A 14,050-nucleotide genomic window follows, 5' to 3' on the forward strand; every position below is an offset into this window, starting at 1 on the left:
GATTCTAATTTCGTTTTAGAAGAACTTTGGGCAAGTTTTGAGCGTCCCTGAAATTTTAACATGCTGCCAGGGTTGGGAGATACTATCTTGGAAGTTAAGGCTCTGGGCAAAAATCCTGGCTTTTCTGTTGGCTACTGGCTTATCAGGGAAAAGTTCCTGAACTCTCTCTCTGTGCCTTAATTTTCTTATCTGTAAAATGAGGATAACTATTGTCCTTATCTCCGTCTTATTGCTGTGAAAATCAAACAAGATATTAAATATAAAGCACTTAAATTACTGCCGTGATATGTGTAAGTGTTCCATAGATGTCAGCTGCTGTAATTATTATTGGCAGAATTTTATTAATGTTTACATTTCATTATGGGATGGAGACTGCCAGCAGTCAGTCAGGCGTGGGGAGGATTTCTTATTTTTACAGTGAGAAGCAAAGAAGGCCACCCAATGTAAAATAACCAATTTTCCATTGACATTTGAGCAGAGACCCAAGGAAAGTGAAGAGTCATCCATATGCTATCTTAAGAGAGTTCCAGGCACAATATAAGCCCCTTTCAAAGGGTGGCTTTCAGAGTTTGTGTTGTGCCCTGTTCTTTTCATTCTCCCAGGCTCTATCTGTGTTGTGAAAGATGAGCTTTTTCACTCCCCCCCGCCCCCTGGAATTTATGGAGCTCTGAATTACTATTTGGTTGTAAAATAATGTATGTTATCACTTCTGCTTTCTTTCCCCCTTCGTTTTCGTGGAGAAACCATCTCAAAGGAGCCAAAGGGCCACTCTCTGCTTAAACACTGCCTTTCAGGAGTGGGTGATAACGTATCTTCTCCCAAACTTGCAAGTTATTCCAACTATCCCAGGGCCTCACAGTCCCTTGGGCATTGGCATCTTTCCAATATGATACTCAAGACAGAAAAAGGATTTAAACTCTGTATGAAAATATCCCCTTGTAATCTATCTGTAAACATTTTAGTAAACATTTTGAGCAGAGCCCCGAAGTTCCGATGTGCAGTCTGGCTCTGATTCTCAAACGCTCTTGTAGGCAGAATTACATAGAGGCTGTTTACCAGGCACCCGCCACAACAACAGAAGAAACTTTTAATGACTATTACAGGGAGGGAGGTGAAGTTCTCTAAACATTTCCTGCCAAGTCATGTAGCACTGAATTGAAAAGTTCATTGAAAAAAAAGAAAAACGACCTCAAACATTTAGATATCAGTATAAATTTAGAAACTTTGGAATAATAGTGAAAAACATTATAGAAAATAAAATTCTGAAATTATTTTGGAGGTCGAGAGTTCATAATAGTGGTTGACTAACTTATAAATGGTTATAAATCTAGAAAACATGATTAGATATACATGTTGTGCAGTAAGATATAAGCTCTACGAACGCAGAGACTTTGTTCACTGCTGAAGCTACGGTCTTTGCTTTTTGCCCCGAAAGCGTATATTTTTTTAATATTTATTTTATTGCTTTAATTCCAGCACAATTAACCTACAGTGTTATATTAGTGTCAGGTGCACAGTACAGTGACTCAACAATTCTATACATTATTCAGTGCTCATCATGATAAGTGTGACCTTGACCCCCTTCACCTATTTCATCCATCCCCCCATCTACTTTCCCTCTGGTGACCAGAAGTTTGTTTTCTATAGCTAAGAGTCTGTTTTTTCATTTGTCTTTTTTTTCTTTGTTTTGTTTCTTAAATTCCACATACTGGTGAAATCACATGGTATTTTTCTCTGAATGACTTATTTCACATGGCATCATACTTTCTAGATCCATCCATATTGTCACAAGTGGCAAGACTTCATTTTTTTTTTTTTTTTACAGATGAATGATATTCCATTGTGTATGTATTTACCACATCTTCTCTAGTCGTTCATCTATCGATGGACACTTGGGCTCCCTCCATGACTTGGCTATGGTAAATGGGTGCATATGTTTTGTTTTGTTTTGTTTTGTTTTGTTTTCACTTAGTGTCTTTGTATTCTTTGGGTAAATAACCCGTGGTGGAATGACTGGATCAAATGGTAATTCCATTTTTAATTTCTTTTTTTTAATGTTTGTTTTTGAGAGAGAGACAGAGCACGAGCAGGGGAAGGGCAAGGAGAGAGGGAGACACAGAATCCGAAGCAGGCTCCAGGCTCTGAGCTGTCAGCACAGGGCCTGACATGGGGCTCCAACTCATGAACTGGGAGAACATGACCTGAGCCGAAGTCGGATGCTTAACCAACTGAGTCACCCAGGCGCCCATATATTTTTAATTTCTTGAGGAACCTCCGTGCTGTTTTCCACAGTAGCTGCATGAGTTTACATTCCCACAACAGTGCACAAATGTCCCTTTTTCTCCACATTCTTGCCAACATTTTTTGTTTCTTGTGTTTTTTATTTTGGCCATTCTGACAGGTGTGAGATGATATCTCACTTTAGTTTTGATTTGTATTTCCCTGATGATAAGTGATGTTGAGCATCTTTTCATGTGCCTGTTGGCCAACTGTGGGTTTATTTATGGCCTCTCTATTTTGTTCCATTAATCTATGTGTTTATTTTTGTGTTAATATTTTACTGCTTTTATTACTATAGCTTTGTAGTATATCTTGAAATCTGGGATTATGATATCTCCAGTTTTGTTATTTTTCAATATTGCGTTGGTATTTTGGGTCTTTTGTGACTCCATACAAATTTTAGGATTATTTGTTCTAGTTCTGTGAAAAATGCTATTGGTTTTTATAGGGATTGCCTTAAATGGGTAGAGTATTTGGGTATTATGGACATTTTAACAATATTTGTTCTCCCAGTGCATGAGCATGGAATATGTTTCATATGTTTGTGTCATCTTCAATTTACTTAACGAATGTTTCATAGTTTTCAGAGTACAGGGCTTCTTTTACTTTCTTGGTTAAGTTTATTTCTAGGAATTTTTTTTTTGCAATTATAAACGGGATTGTTTTCTTAATTTATCTTTCTGCCACTTCATTGTTAGCGTATAGAAAAGCAACAGAATTATGTATATTGATTTTGGATCCTGTGACCTTCCTGAATTCATTTATCAGTTCTAGTAGTTTTTTGGTGGAGTCTTTAGGGTTTTCTATATATGATATCATGTAATCTGCAAATAGTGAAAGTTTTACTTCTTTGCTGATCTGGATGCTTGTCATTTCTTTTTCTTGTCTGATTGCTGCGGCTAAGGCTTATGGTACTATGTTGAATAAAAGTAGTGAGAGTAAACATCCTTGTCTTGTTCCTAACCTTAGGGAGAAAGCTCTCACTTTTTAACCATTGAGTATGATCTTAGCTGTGGGTTTTTCATATATGGCCTTTATTATGTTGAGGTATGTTCCCCCAAACCAACTTTGTTGAGGGCTTTTATCCTAAATGGATGTTGTACCTTGGTAAGTGCTTTTTCTGCATCTATTGAAATGATCATATAGTTTTTATCTTTCCTGTGTTGATGAGCTGTATCACATTGATTTGTGAATATTGAACCACCCTCTTATCTCAGGAGTAAATCCCACTTGATTGGGGTGAATGATTTTTTTAAATCTGCTGTTTGATTCAGTTTGCTAATATTTTGTTGAGGATTTTTGCATCTATGTTCATCAGAGATATTGGCTTGTAGGGGTTTTTTTTGGTAGTGTCTTTATCTGGTTTTGGTATCAGGATAATGCTGGCCTCAGAGAATGAATTTGGAAGCTTTGCTTTCTCTTCTATTTTTTGGAATAGTTTGAAAAGAATAGATACTAATTCTTCTATAAATGTTTGGTAGAGTTCACTTGTGACTCTGTCTGGTCCTGGAATTTTGTTTGGTGGGAGTTTTTTGATTACTGATTCAATTTCATTGCTCATCTATTCAAATGTTCCATTTCTTCCTTATCCAGTCTTGGTAGGCTATATTGTTTTAGGAATTTACCCACTTCTTCTAGGATGTCCAGTTTGTTGGCATATAATTTTTCATACTGTTCTCTTATAATTGTTTGTATGTCTGTGGTATCAGTTGTTATTTCTCCTCTTTCATATCTGATTTTAGTTTGAGTCCTCTCTCTCTCTCTCTCTCTCTCTCTCTCTCTCTGTCTGTCTTTCTACTTTTATTCAACATAGTACCATAAGCCTTAGCCACAGCAATCAGACAAGAAAAAGAAATGACAAGCATCCAGATCAGCAAAGAAGTAAAACTTTCACTATTTGCAGATTACATGATATCATATATAGAAAACCCTAAAGACTCCACCAAAAAAACTACTAGAACTGATAAATGAATTCAGGAAGGTCACAGGATCCAAAATCAATATACATAATTCTGTTGCTTTTCTATACGCTAACAATGAAGTGGCAGAAAGATAAATTAAGAAAACAATCCCATTTATAATTGCATAATCCTCTGGCTAAAGGATTATGAATTTTGTTGATCTTTTCAAAGAACCAGCTCCTGGTTTCATTGATCTTTTCTATTGTCGTTGTTGTTTTGTTTTGTTTTAGTTTCTGCTCTTATCTTTATTTCCTTTCTTCTACTGGTTTGGGGTTTTGTTTGTTCTTTTTCTTGTTCTGTTAGGTGTAAGGTTAGGTTGTTTTTTGAGGTTTTTCTTCCTTCTGGAGTAAGGCCTGTATTGCTAAATTTCCCTTTTAGAACAGCTTTTGTTGCCTCCCAAAGATTTGAGACTATTGTGTTTTCATTTTCACTGGTCTCCATGTATTTTTTTGATTTCCTCTTTGATTTCTGGGTTGACCCATTCATTGTTTAGTAGCATATTATTTAACCTCCATGTACTTGTGTTCTTTCCAGATTTTTTCTCGTGGTTGAGTTCTAGTTTCACAGTGTTGTGGTCAGAAAAGATGCATGGTATGACTTCAGTCTTTTTTAATTTGTTGAGACTTGTTTTGTGGCCTAACATGTGATGTATTCTGGAGAATTTTCCACGGGCACTCAAAAAGACTGTATTCTTCTGTTTTAGGATGGAATGTTCTGAACATATCTGTTAAATCCGTCTGGTCTAATGTGTCATGCAAAGCTACTGTTTCCTTGTTAATTTTCTTTTTGGATAATCTTACCATTGATATTAAGTAGGGTGTTAAAGTCCCCTACTATGGTATTATTCTCGATTATTTCCTTTATGTTTGTTATTAGCTGCTTTATATATTTGGGTGCTTTCGTGTTAGGTGCATAAATATTTACATTGTTATATTTTCTTCTTGGATTCTTCCCTTTATGATTATGTAGTATCCTTGTCTTTTGTTACAACCTCTTTTAAAGTCTATTTTGTACAATATAAGTATTGCTACCCTGGCTTTCTTTTCATTTCCATTTGCATGATAAATGCTTTTCCATCCTTTCACTTTCAATCTGCAGGTGTCTTTAGGTCTGAAATGTGTCTCTCATGGGCAGCATATAGATGTGTCTTGTATTTTTATCCATTTTGCCATGTGTTGTCTTTTGAATGGAACATTTAATCAATTTAAATTCAAAGTAATTATTGATAGGTGTGTACTTATTGCCATTTTGTTATTCATTTTATGTTTTCTTTTTCTAGTTCTTCTCTATTCCTTTATTCTCTTGCTCTCTTCTTTCATGGTTTGCTGGATTTCTTTAGTGACATCCTTGGAATCTTTTGTCTTTATTCTTTGCATATTTATTAGTGGTTTTTTATTTGTGGTTACCATTAGGCTTGTATATAACACCTTCTGCATATAGCAGTTGGTGGTCATTTAAGTTTGAACCCATTCTTTATTCCTCCCTCCCCCCCCCCCCCCATGTTTTAGGTAAATGGTGTCATACTTTATATCCCTTTATTTTGTTAATCATTTGACTTATTTTTATAGATATATTTAATTTTGCTGCTTTTATGCTTCCTACTTTTCTTACTCCTGCTTGGGGCCTTTCCTTTCCACTCAGAGTCCCCTTTAACATTTCTCGTAGGGATGTTTTAGTGGTGATGAATTCCTTAACTTTTCTTAGTTTTTGAAACTTTTTTTTGTCTTGGAAACTCTGAAACTCTTTATCTCTCCTATTCTGAATGACAGCCTTGCTAAATAGAGTTTGTTTTGCTGCAGGATTTTTTTTTTTCTTTCAGCACTTTGAATAGATCATGCCACTCCCTTCTGGCCTGCAAAGTTTCTGCTGAAAAATCAGCTGATAGCCTTCTGGGATTTCCCTTGTATGTAACTGTTTTCTTTTCCCTTGCAGCTTTTAAAACTCTCTATCACTACTTATTGCCATTTTAATTACTATGTGTCTTGGTGTGGATTTCCTTGGATCGATTTTGTTGAGGGCTCTCTGTGCCTCCTGAATTTGGATTTCTGTTACTTTTTCCAGATGCAGGAACTTTTCAGCTATTATTTCTTCAAACAAATTTTCTGCCTCCTTTTCCCTCTCTTCTCCTTCTGGGGTCCCTATAATACAAATGTTGTTATGCTTGATGGTGTTGCTTTTTATTATTCTTTTTTCTATCTCATGTTCAGTTTGATTGCTTTCCATTACTCAGTATACCCATCACTGATCCATTCTTCTACTCCTCTAATCTACCCTTTATTCCCTGTAGAGCATTTTCAATTTCACTTTTTGAGTTCTTCATCTCTGGTCCTTTTTATGTTTTGTCTTTGTTGAGGGACTCACCAAGGTCCTTCACTCTTTTCTCAAGTCCAGTGTGTATCTTTATGACCATTTCTTTAGATTATCTGTCAGACATATTACTTGTCTCCATTTTGTTTAACTCTCTTTTGGTATGATTTTGTCCTGTTCTCTCATTTGTAACATATTCCTCTGTCTCCTCATTTTGTCTAACTCTGTGTGTCTGTTTCTGTGTTAGGAACGTCAGCTATGTCTCTTGCTCTTGAAAGTAGTGACCATATGAAAAAGAGGTCCTGTAGTGCCCTGAAGTTCAATGTCCCCTGTTCACCAGAAACTTGCACTTCATGGATGTCTCCTACATGTGTTGTATGCACCCTACTGTTGTGGCTAAGCCACATTTGCCTTCAGTCCAGTCATCTGCACTGACTCTTTGCCTGTTGTAGGCATAATTTGGTCTCTGTGTTGTTAGGGGGCCAGTCTGGGGCCACCTTAGGCCTGAGTTGGGTCAGACCAGGCTTTTTCCACAGATTTAGTAGCACTGAACTGCAGGGTGCTCTCCGTGTATTGCCCCCTAAGAAGTTTTCATTGGTTTGCAGGGCCTGCAATCAGACCAGATGTCTGTCCCTAGCCAATTGCTTGAGCCACAATTGGACTGATATATGTGCTTATCTTCCCCTCTCTCTGGGAAAAGAGTCACTTTAGAGTGGTGGTACTGGCCTCTGTTGGGGCTGCTTGCATACTGCCATATTTGTGTCACCACTTTGGATAGACTCCTGCTGAGGGCACGTTGGAGATGTTGGTCTACAGGAGAGTACAGGGGAGGGGGCAGCTCATGATGTTAGCAAGGTTTACACAGGTCTGTTGTGGGGGACCTGTAGCCACTTAGGAATACTGCACAAGGTAGGTCAGAGGGTGTGAGTCTTCAGGAGAGTGTGGGGATGGGGCATGCTGTTCGCAAGCTAGGTGGAGAGTGTTGACACTATGCTGACTCCCACAGTTGTCTTGTATCTAGACTGGGGTTGGGGGGAGGGGAATGGTTTCCACCAGTTCTTTTGTTCTTGGAGAAGTCTCATAAAGATCTTTGTCCCTCCAGCACATGTTCTGAGATTAGTAAATAAATCCCCTTCCTTTGAGCCTCAGGTGTTTTTCAAACTGCTGCTTCTAAGCTATATCTCGGTGGGGCTGTTTGTTACGCTCTTTTTAAGGGCAGGGACTCAGTTTCCTATCAACCTCCACTTCTCCTAGATCTGAGCCCCACTGATTTTTAAAGTTCTAGGTGTTAAACCCCACTGATGGTAAGAACTCATGAAATTAAGTCCCTCTGATTTTTAAGCCAAATGTTAATGGGGATTTGTCTTTCCAGTGTGGGTCCCCTATGCCGGGGTTGCCTAGTGTGGTCTGTTCCTTTCCTTTCTCTCCAACTGAGGCATCCTCTTGCGTATGATCCTGCAGGTCAGTTTGGTTCCTATCTGCATCTCCACCCTTCCTACCCTTTTTTATGTGGTCTCTTCTCTACATTTAGGGGTGGAGAGTCTGTTCTGCCAGTCAACAAATCACTTTCTGGGTTATTTACACTGATGTGGATGTTATCTAGGTGTATCCAAGGGACAGGGTGAACTTAGGATCCCCCTACTCCACCATCTCCCCCCCACTTCCTGAAGCTACATCTTACCACTGGTTAGCACTTTGTAGCTGTGCCCAGAACTTATTTGTTAAATGGGTAAAAGGGAGAAAATTATATTGAGTTCATCTCAAAAATTTCATATAAATTTTACTCAGAAGAATCCTGCAAAAGGTCTTAATATAACTAATACAGGTAAACAGTCAAAATGAAGAAGACCATTGACTTTACTGGGGCCTTATTATGTAGGCATGATCGAATGAATCATTAGTCTTGGGGCTCAGTCTCCAGTCTCCTTCCCCTCCATAGATTGATATCACCTGGTTCAAAGTACCAACCCTTAATCACATGGTTAGTCTTTCTGGTGTGATCAGCCCCCATCCTGAGTCATCCATTATCATAAAATTATCTTGCCCTCCCCCCAAAACTCATCTGTCCGGTGTAAACTGTCAGGTGTGGTCTGAGGGAACCCTCATAAATAAGAAAGACTCCTGTCACTTAGCAGATTCTAAGGATTTAATGGCTATCTTCCAGGGTCTGGGGACAAAATTCAGCCTGCCTATTAATTATACAGGTGCACACAATTTAGAATTGTTATATGTTCTTGGTGAACTTAACATTTTATCATTATGAAGGGTCTCTCTAGCAATGTTTTTAAAGCATGTGTTGATTTCACATTTTATAAAAGTCACCCTTTTAAAGTATACAATTCAGTGGATTTTTAGTACATTCACACAATTGTGTACCTCACCATTATTCTCCCTCCAGAACATTTTCATCACTCCAAAATGAAACTCTATACCCATGCACAGTCCCTCCCTATTCTGCCTACCCACCCCCAGCCCCTGGCAACTCCCAGTCTACCTTCTGTCTCTATGTATTTGTGTATTATGGACATTTCATATAAATGGAATCATATACATCCTTTTGGGCTGGTTTCTTTTACTTAACATAATGTTTTCAAGGTTCATCCATTGAAACTTTATTCTACTTTATTCTCTTTTTATGGCCAAGTTATATTCCATAGTATAGATAGACCACCTCTTGTTTACCCATTCATCAGTTGATGGACACTGGTTTCCACTTTTCTGGATATTAATATAATAGGCTTTGAACATCCATGTGCAACTTTCATGTGGTCTATCAATAGTTTTTGACTTAAAATATATTTTGTCTGATATTGTATTTAAAAATTTGTCAAAATAATTTCAGGCTTAGGGTGGTATCTTTTTTCCAAAGAAGATATTCACTTGACCCTCAGGTACCTGAAGGTATTAGCAATTCAGGATTCCTTTTACATAGTTTTAAGGTTACAGCTGATTTGGATTTGGGCTGCAGACCCCTACCAGGGCAGATCTGTACGCTATTCACTCTTACCTCCAGGGTTCAGTGGTTCCTGGTATCCAACACAAAATATAGGAGTTTTATCAGTTATCCACTCTTGGCAGGCCGTGGACTCCAACTTTTATAACCCTGGAGTCATCACAGTGTCAGAGATGAGTGCCTTGCTTCTCAGCCTTACCATTTTCAGAACTGGCCAGTGCCCCTCAGGGGAAAAGTGGCTCCAAGTTCTCCTGAATTTCAGAACTCATTCTCCTGAAATTCTGTACACACTGTTAGCTTACTGGTGCTTATCAACAGACTGTGTGTGTGTGTGTGTGTGTGTGTGTGTGTGTGTGTGTGTGATTAATGGGAGTTACCTATTTTGCCATTACTCAAAGTGGAAGCCTCTGTTATATTTTTTGTCAGTCATTTTTATCTTTCCTATTATCAGGTTGATCCTGCTTAATATATAAAACAGCAAAACAAATGTTACCAAACGTTTTTATTTTGGGGAAGAATCTTTTGATCTTAAAATGGTTCTTTTCTTTAAAATCAGCATTTTTCACATATTTAATGTTATCTATTTTCCTGTTCAGAGGTGCATTGCCCAGGATTTGAATTGGCTTCAGTTGGTGTTCAGATATTTTCACTATCCTCCATGGTCTTTTTGTCCAGAGAGATAAACTCAAATCTATCAGGACTTTAGATTTAAACTTTTAGGAATTGAATCACTATACTATACACCTGAGCTAATATAACACTGAATGCTAAATAATTGGGATTAAAATTAAAACTTTAAAAAATAGGGGCACCTGGCTGGCTCAATTGGAAGAGCATGAAACTCTTGATCTTGGGGTCATGAGTTCAAGACCCATGTTGGGTGTAGAGATTACTAAAAATAAATAAATAAATAAACTTAAAAAGTAAACTTTAAAGGAGATACATAGAAGAACAAATTATTTAATGACACAAAAAATAATTGGAGAGATCCAATTATTTGGATCCAGTTAACTGGGACATCATGACAACTGACCCAATTCCTCCACAGGTCAAAGATCTGAAAAGGTAAACTGAAAGGGCTGTATTCAAGGATAAATGCACCTGAGTGGATAAACGGAATGAACAACTCTGGATGCTGACTTGACCAAACCAGTTATGAAAGATTTGGGAGGTAATTGGAAAATCTGAATAGGGATTGGGTATGTCAAAAGGCAATTTCTGCATACTGAATGAAACAAAGCAGGATGAGTTTATGGCAAGGCTTTTGACCTGCAAACCAGGAATCTCAAAGCTACAGAAACAAGAGTTCTGAGTTGTTCACAGGCTAAGGGGTATTTATGGGACAAATATGGAAATCATTTGTCTTTTTTAGTTGATTGGCTGCCTAGTGGTCTTCTTTCTTATTTGGATCAGGGTAGCTGAGTCAAGGAAAGGAAGTCCAGACACAGCCGTGAACAGACTTGGCATTTGGGGATTGACTGGTGTCCTCCACTGATTTCTGAGATGAGCTGTAAATTCCTGTAAGGTTAGGTTAAGTTTCCTTTTTTGCACCTGCATTAACCATCTCCATTTTGTCCCTGACCTAAGAGACTCCATTTTAGTTCGGTTCTGCCACCAAACTAGCGTGAGTTTGCTCCTTGTTGAGTTACAGATAGAGACAACACCAAATGGAGCTGTCACACAAAGGAAATTTTATTTGCAGCAAATAAGGAGATCACAGGGAATAACTTCCAAAGCTGTGACTCCCCTGGCAGCGGTGAGAGGTTTCTTTTTGGGGTTTAGGATGAATATTCAGTAGGAGGAGCTTTGTCATTTTATGCAAAGGTGGGCATAAGGTCGTGCATAGGCGCTTAGAAAACATGCCTACACATGCATCCTATGTTATGTTAATACCCTCTTGTGCTTCTCTTTGGGTGGAGACTTCAATAGGATAATGAAGCAGAGGTAACTGTCGGACAAGGAGAAGGGGCTATGGGCATGCTCTGAGAGCCAGTATAAACTGGATAGGGTCTTGGGCTCTTTATCTCAGGTGAGGAACGAAAGGTCTTGTTTACTTTGGAAAGCTCCCAGGAGCTTCTTTCCATTTACTAGAAGGGATGCTGCTTAATTCATGAATGGTTACATAAAGCCAATTAGATTTTTTAATTTACTTGGCTTTTTTTTTTTTAAACACAACTCATTTTTTTTAAATGAAGTTCAAGATATTTCTCTTTTAGGCGTAATCAACATTTGTATCTACTTTTTGTAAATTCTTAGCATATTGAAATGAATAGATCATGCCACAAAACGGTGTCAAGAGCCCTTAGGTGCCTTGTGGAATAAAGGAGGCAGAGGAGTCAAACACACTCCCTTCACCTCTGTTCCTTCCCCTCCGCACGAGACACAGCGTGGAACAGCTATGGTCACCGAAGACTGAAATTTCCTATCTACCTACCTCCTTTACCACCGTCTACCGTCTACGTTAACATAACTGTTCAGTCGTCATTAGCACAGGTTTAGTACTCCAGGGGATTCCTGTCCTAGCAAAGTGCTTGATTGTTCAACAAAGGAACTTCCACAAGGTCCATCAATTCTTCAATCTCTGCAAAAGAAAGCAACCGTTGGCACCTAAAAACCCTTGCTGTTCTCCCCAATCCTGGCCTACGCGAGTCGAATCCAAGTCCGTCGCACTGAAAGACCCGCCTGCAACCGAACTTGCAATTCTCAGTAAATTCAACCTTGACTTCGTGTCCGTGTCAAGGTGCCGTGTCCATCGCGGTGGTGTTCTCCCTCCCTGGGATTAGCAATAAACTCCGTGTATTACCCGACGGTGGTATTGGAGATATCGGGGAGCCGGCATTTGATACAAGTTTGAGATCCAGCCTTCCCCTAAAAATTTTGGTCCGTTTTTCTTTAATACGACCGAATTTTTTTCAACTCGCAATTTTCTCAGGCGCTCTAAGAAATGAATAAAACAAAAAGAAACCTGACAGTTACAGCACCAGCGAGGTAACCCAACCTGAACCCGCTTTACACCCAAACAAGAGTCAGCTGTTGGAAGCGCGGTCCCGCAAGCTGCATTCTGGGAAATGTAGTCCAGGAGTTGCGTGAAATCGGAGGCGCTTCCGCTTGGGCATTCTGGGAAGTGTAGTCCAGGAGCGGGGTACAGTCGGGGACACTTCCGCTCCAGGAAGGCGAGGTCGGGGCCGAGATTGTTGGCAGGGAGGTGAGTTAACCCCGCGCCCCTGCGGTCCCTCCGAGCCTTCTCGGCCTCGGCGTGAGGCCAGCAGCCGCCGGGTCCTCGCTCCTGGGGCATGGGAGCCGCGGCGGAGGGCGGGGACGGAGGCAGTGGCGACGAAGCCTCCGCGTGGGGGCGGGCGCGCGTGGCGTGCGGAGTTTGAAGGTCTCCCGCGCTCTCCGCGCCCAGAGCTCTCCTCCCTCACCCCTAGAGCCAGCTGTGCGTGTGCCTCGAGGTGACACACTGGGCGAGTGATTAGCATTTCCCTGCCTCCGTTTCCCCCTGGCTGAAAAGGGTTAGTGCCTGCCCAGTAGTGTTCTTCTAAGAATTAGATGAGATTATATACGAAACGCTTAAAACCAGTGCCTAGTGCCTAGTAAAATGTTGGGTGGTGCCGGGAATGCTGTCATAATATCGGGCCCCCTGTTATTTAGAAGCTCCTGAGAGGCTGGCATCGGGGGCGTGGGGTCGGAGCCCCGGCTGCAGCTCCACTGGCCCTTCACCGATCTCTGCTGTGGGGCCGTCCCGGGATTCCTGGACTCTTCCCAGACCCTTGATTAGGAAGGAGAGTTATCTTCGGCTGGATCCCGGGGAAAGTTCTTTGTGGCTTATCGCAGAGAAACAGTCCTGCGCACGGCTTCGCAGAGTGCCTGCGGTGTACTGAGTCCTTAAGTGTTGTGAACGTGTAATAGCTGCGTGTTGTTCATTTAAGATGCAGCAGGATTTCTTAGTCTGCGGTTTCAATCAGTCATTGCCTTCATGCATATGGGAGAGGAAACTTTGTTGAGCTTAATAACATGCTCAAGTAATTACACCTATTAAAATGGTCATTGGGGGGAAATCATGGCAGTTTTTCATTAGCAGCAGAACAGATTATCTGTGGGCAACCGGTCGGAATTAGACTTTCCTAGGGGCTCCTGGGTGGCTCAGTCGGTTGAGCCTGCAACTTGGGCTCGGTCGTGATCTCACCGTTGGTGAGTTCGAGCCCCGAGTCAGGCTCCGTGCTGGCAGCCTGGAGCCTGCTTCGGATTCTCTGTGTGTGCCTCTCTCAAAAATAAATTAAACATTAAAAAAGAGTAATAATAATTAGACTTTCCTAGGGTATCGGTGACTCGCCACCTGGAGCCTTCATCTCTGAATTAGTGAGTTTCTGAAAAGATTTATTTTCTAGAAAGCACATTTGCAAGGGAAGTTTCGGGAAGCATGAAAGTATCTGCCTGTCTGACACCTTAGGGAATAGGGAATACCCGCATTATTATTATGCCCATTTACAGGTGACTGGATTGAGGCACAGAAAGATTAATAATTAGCTCAAGGTTTACACTGGTAATG

The sequence above is a fragment of the Panthera tigris genome, chromosome E2 (assembly GCF_018350195.1).
Source record: "Panthera tigris isolate Pti1 chromosome E2, P.tigris_Pti1_mat1.1, whole genome shotgun sequence".
Classification (NCBI taxonomy): Eukaryota; Metazoa; Chordata; class Mammalia; order Carnivora; family Felidae; genus Panthera; species Panthera tigris.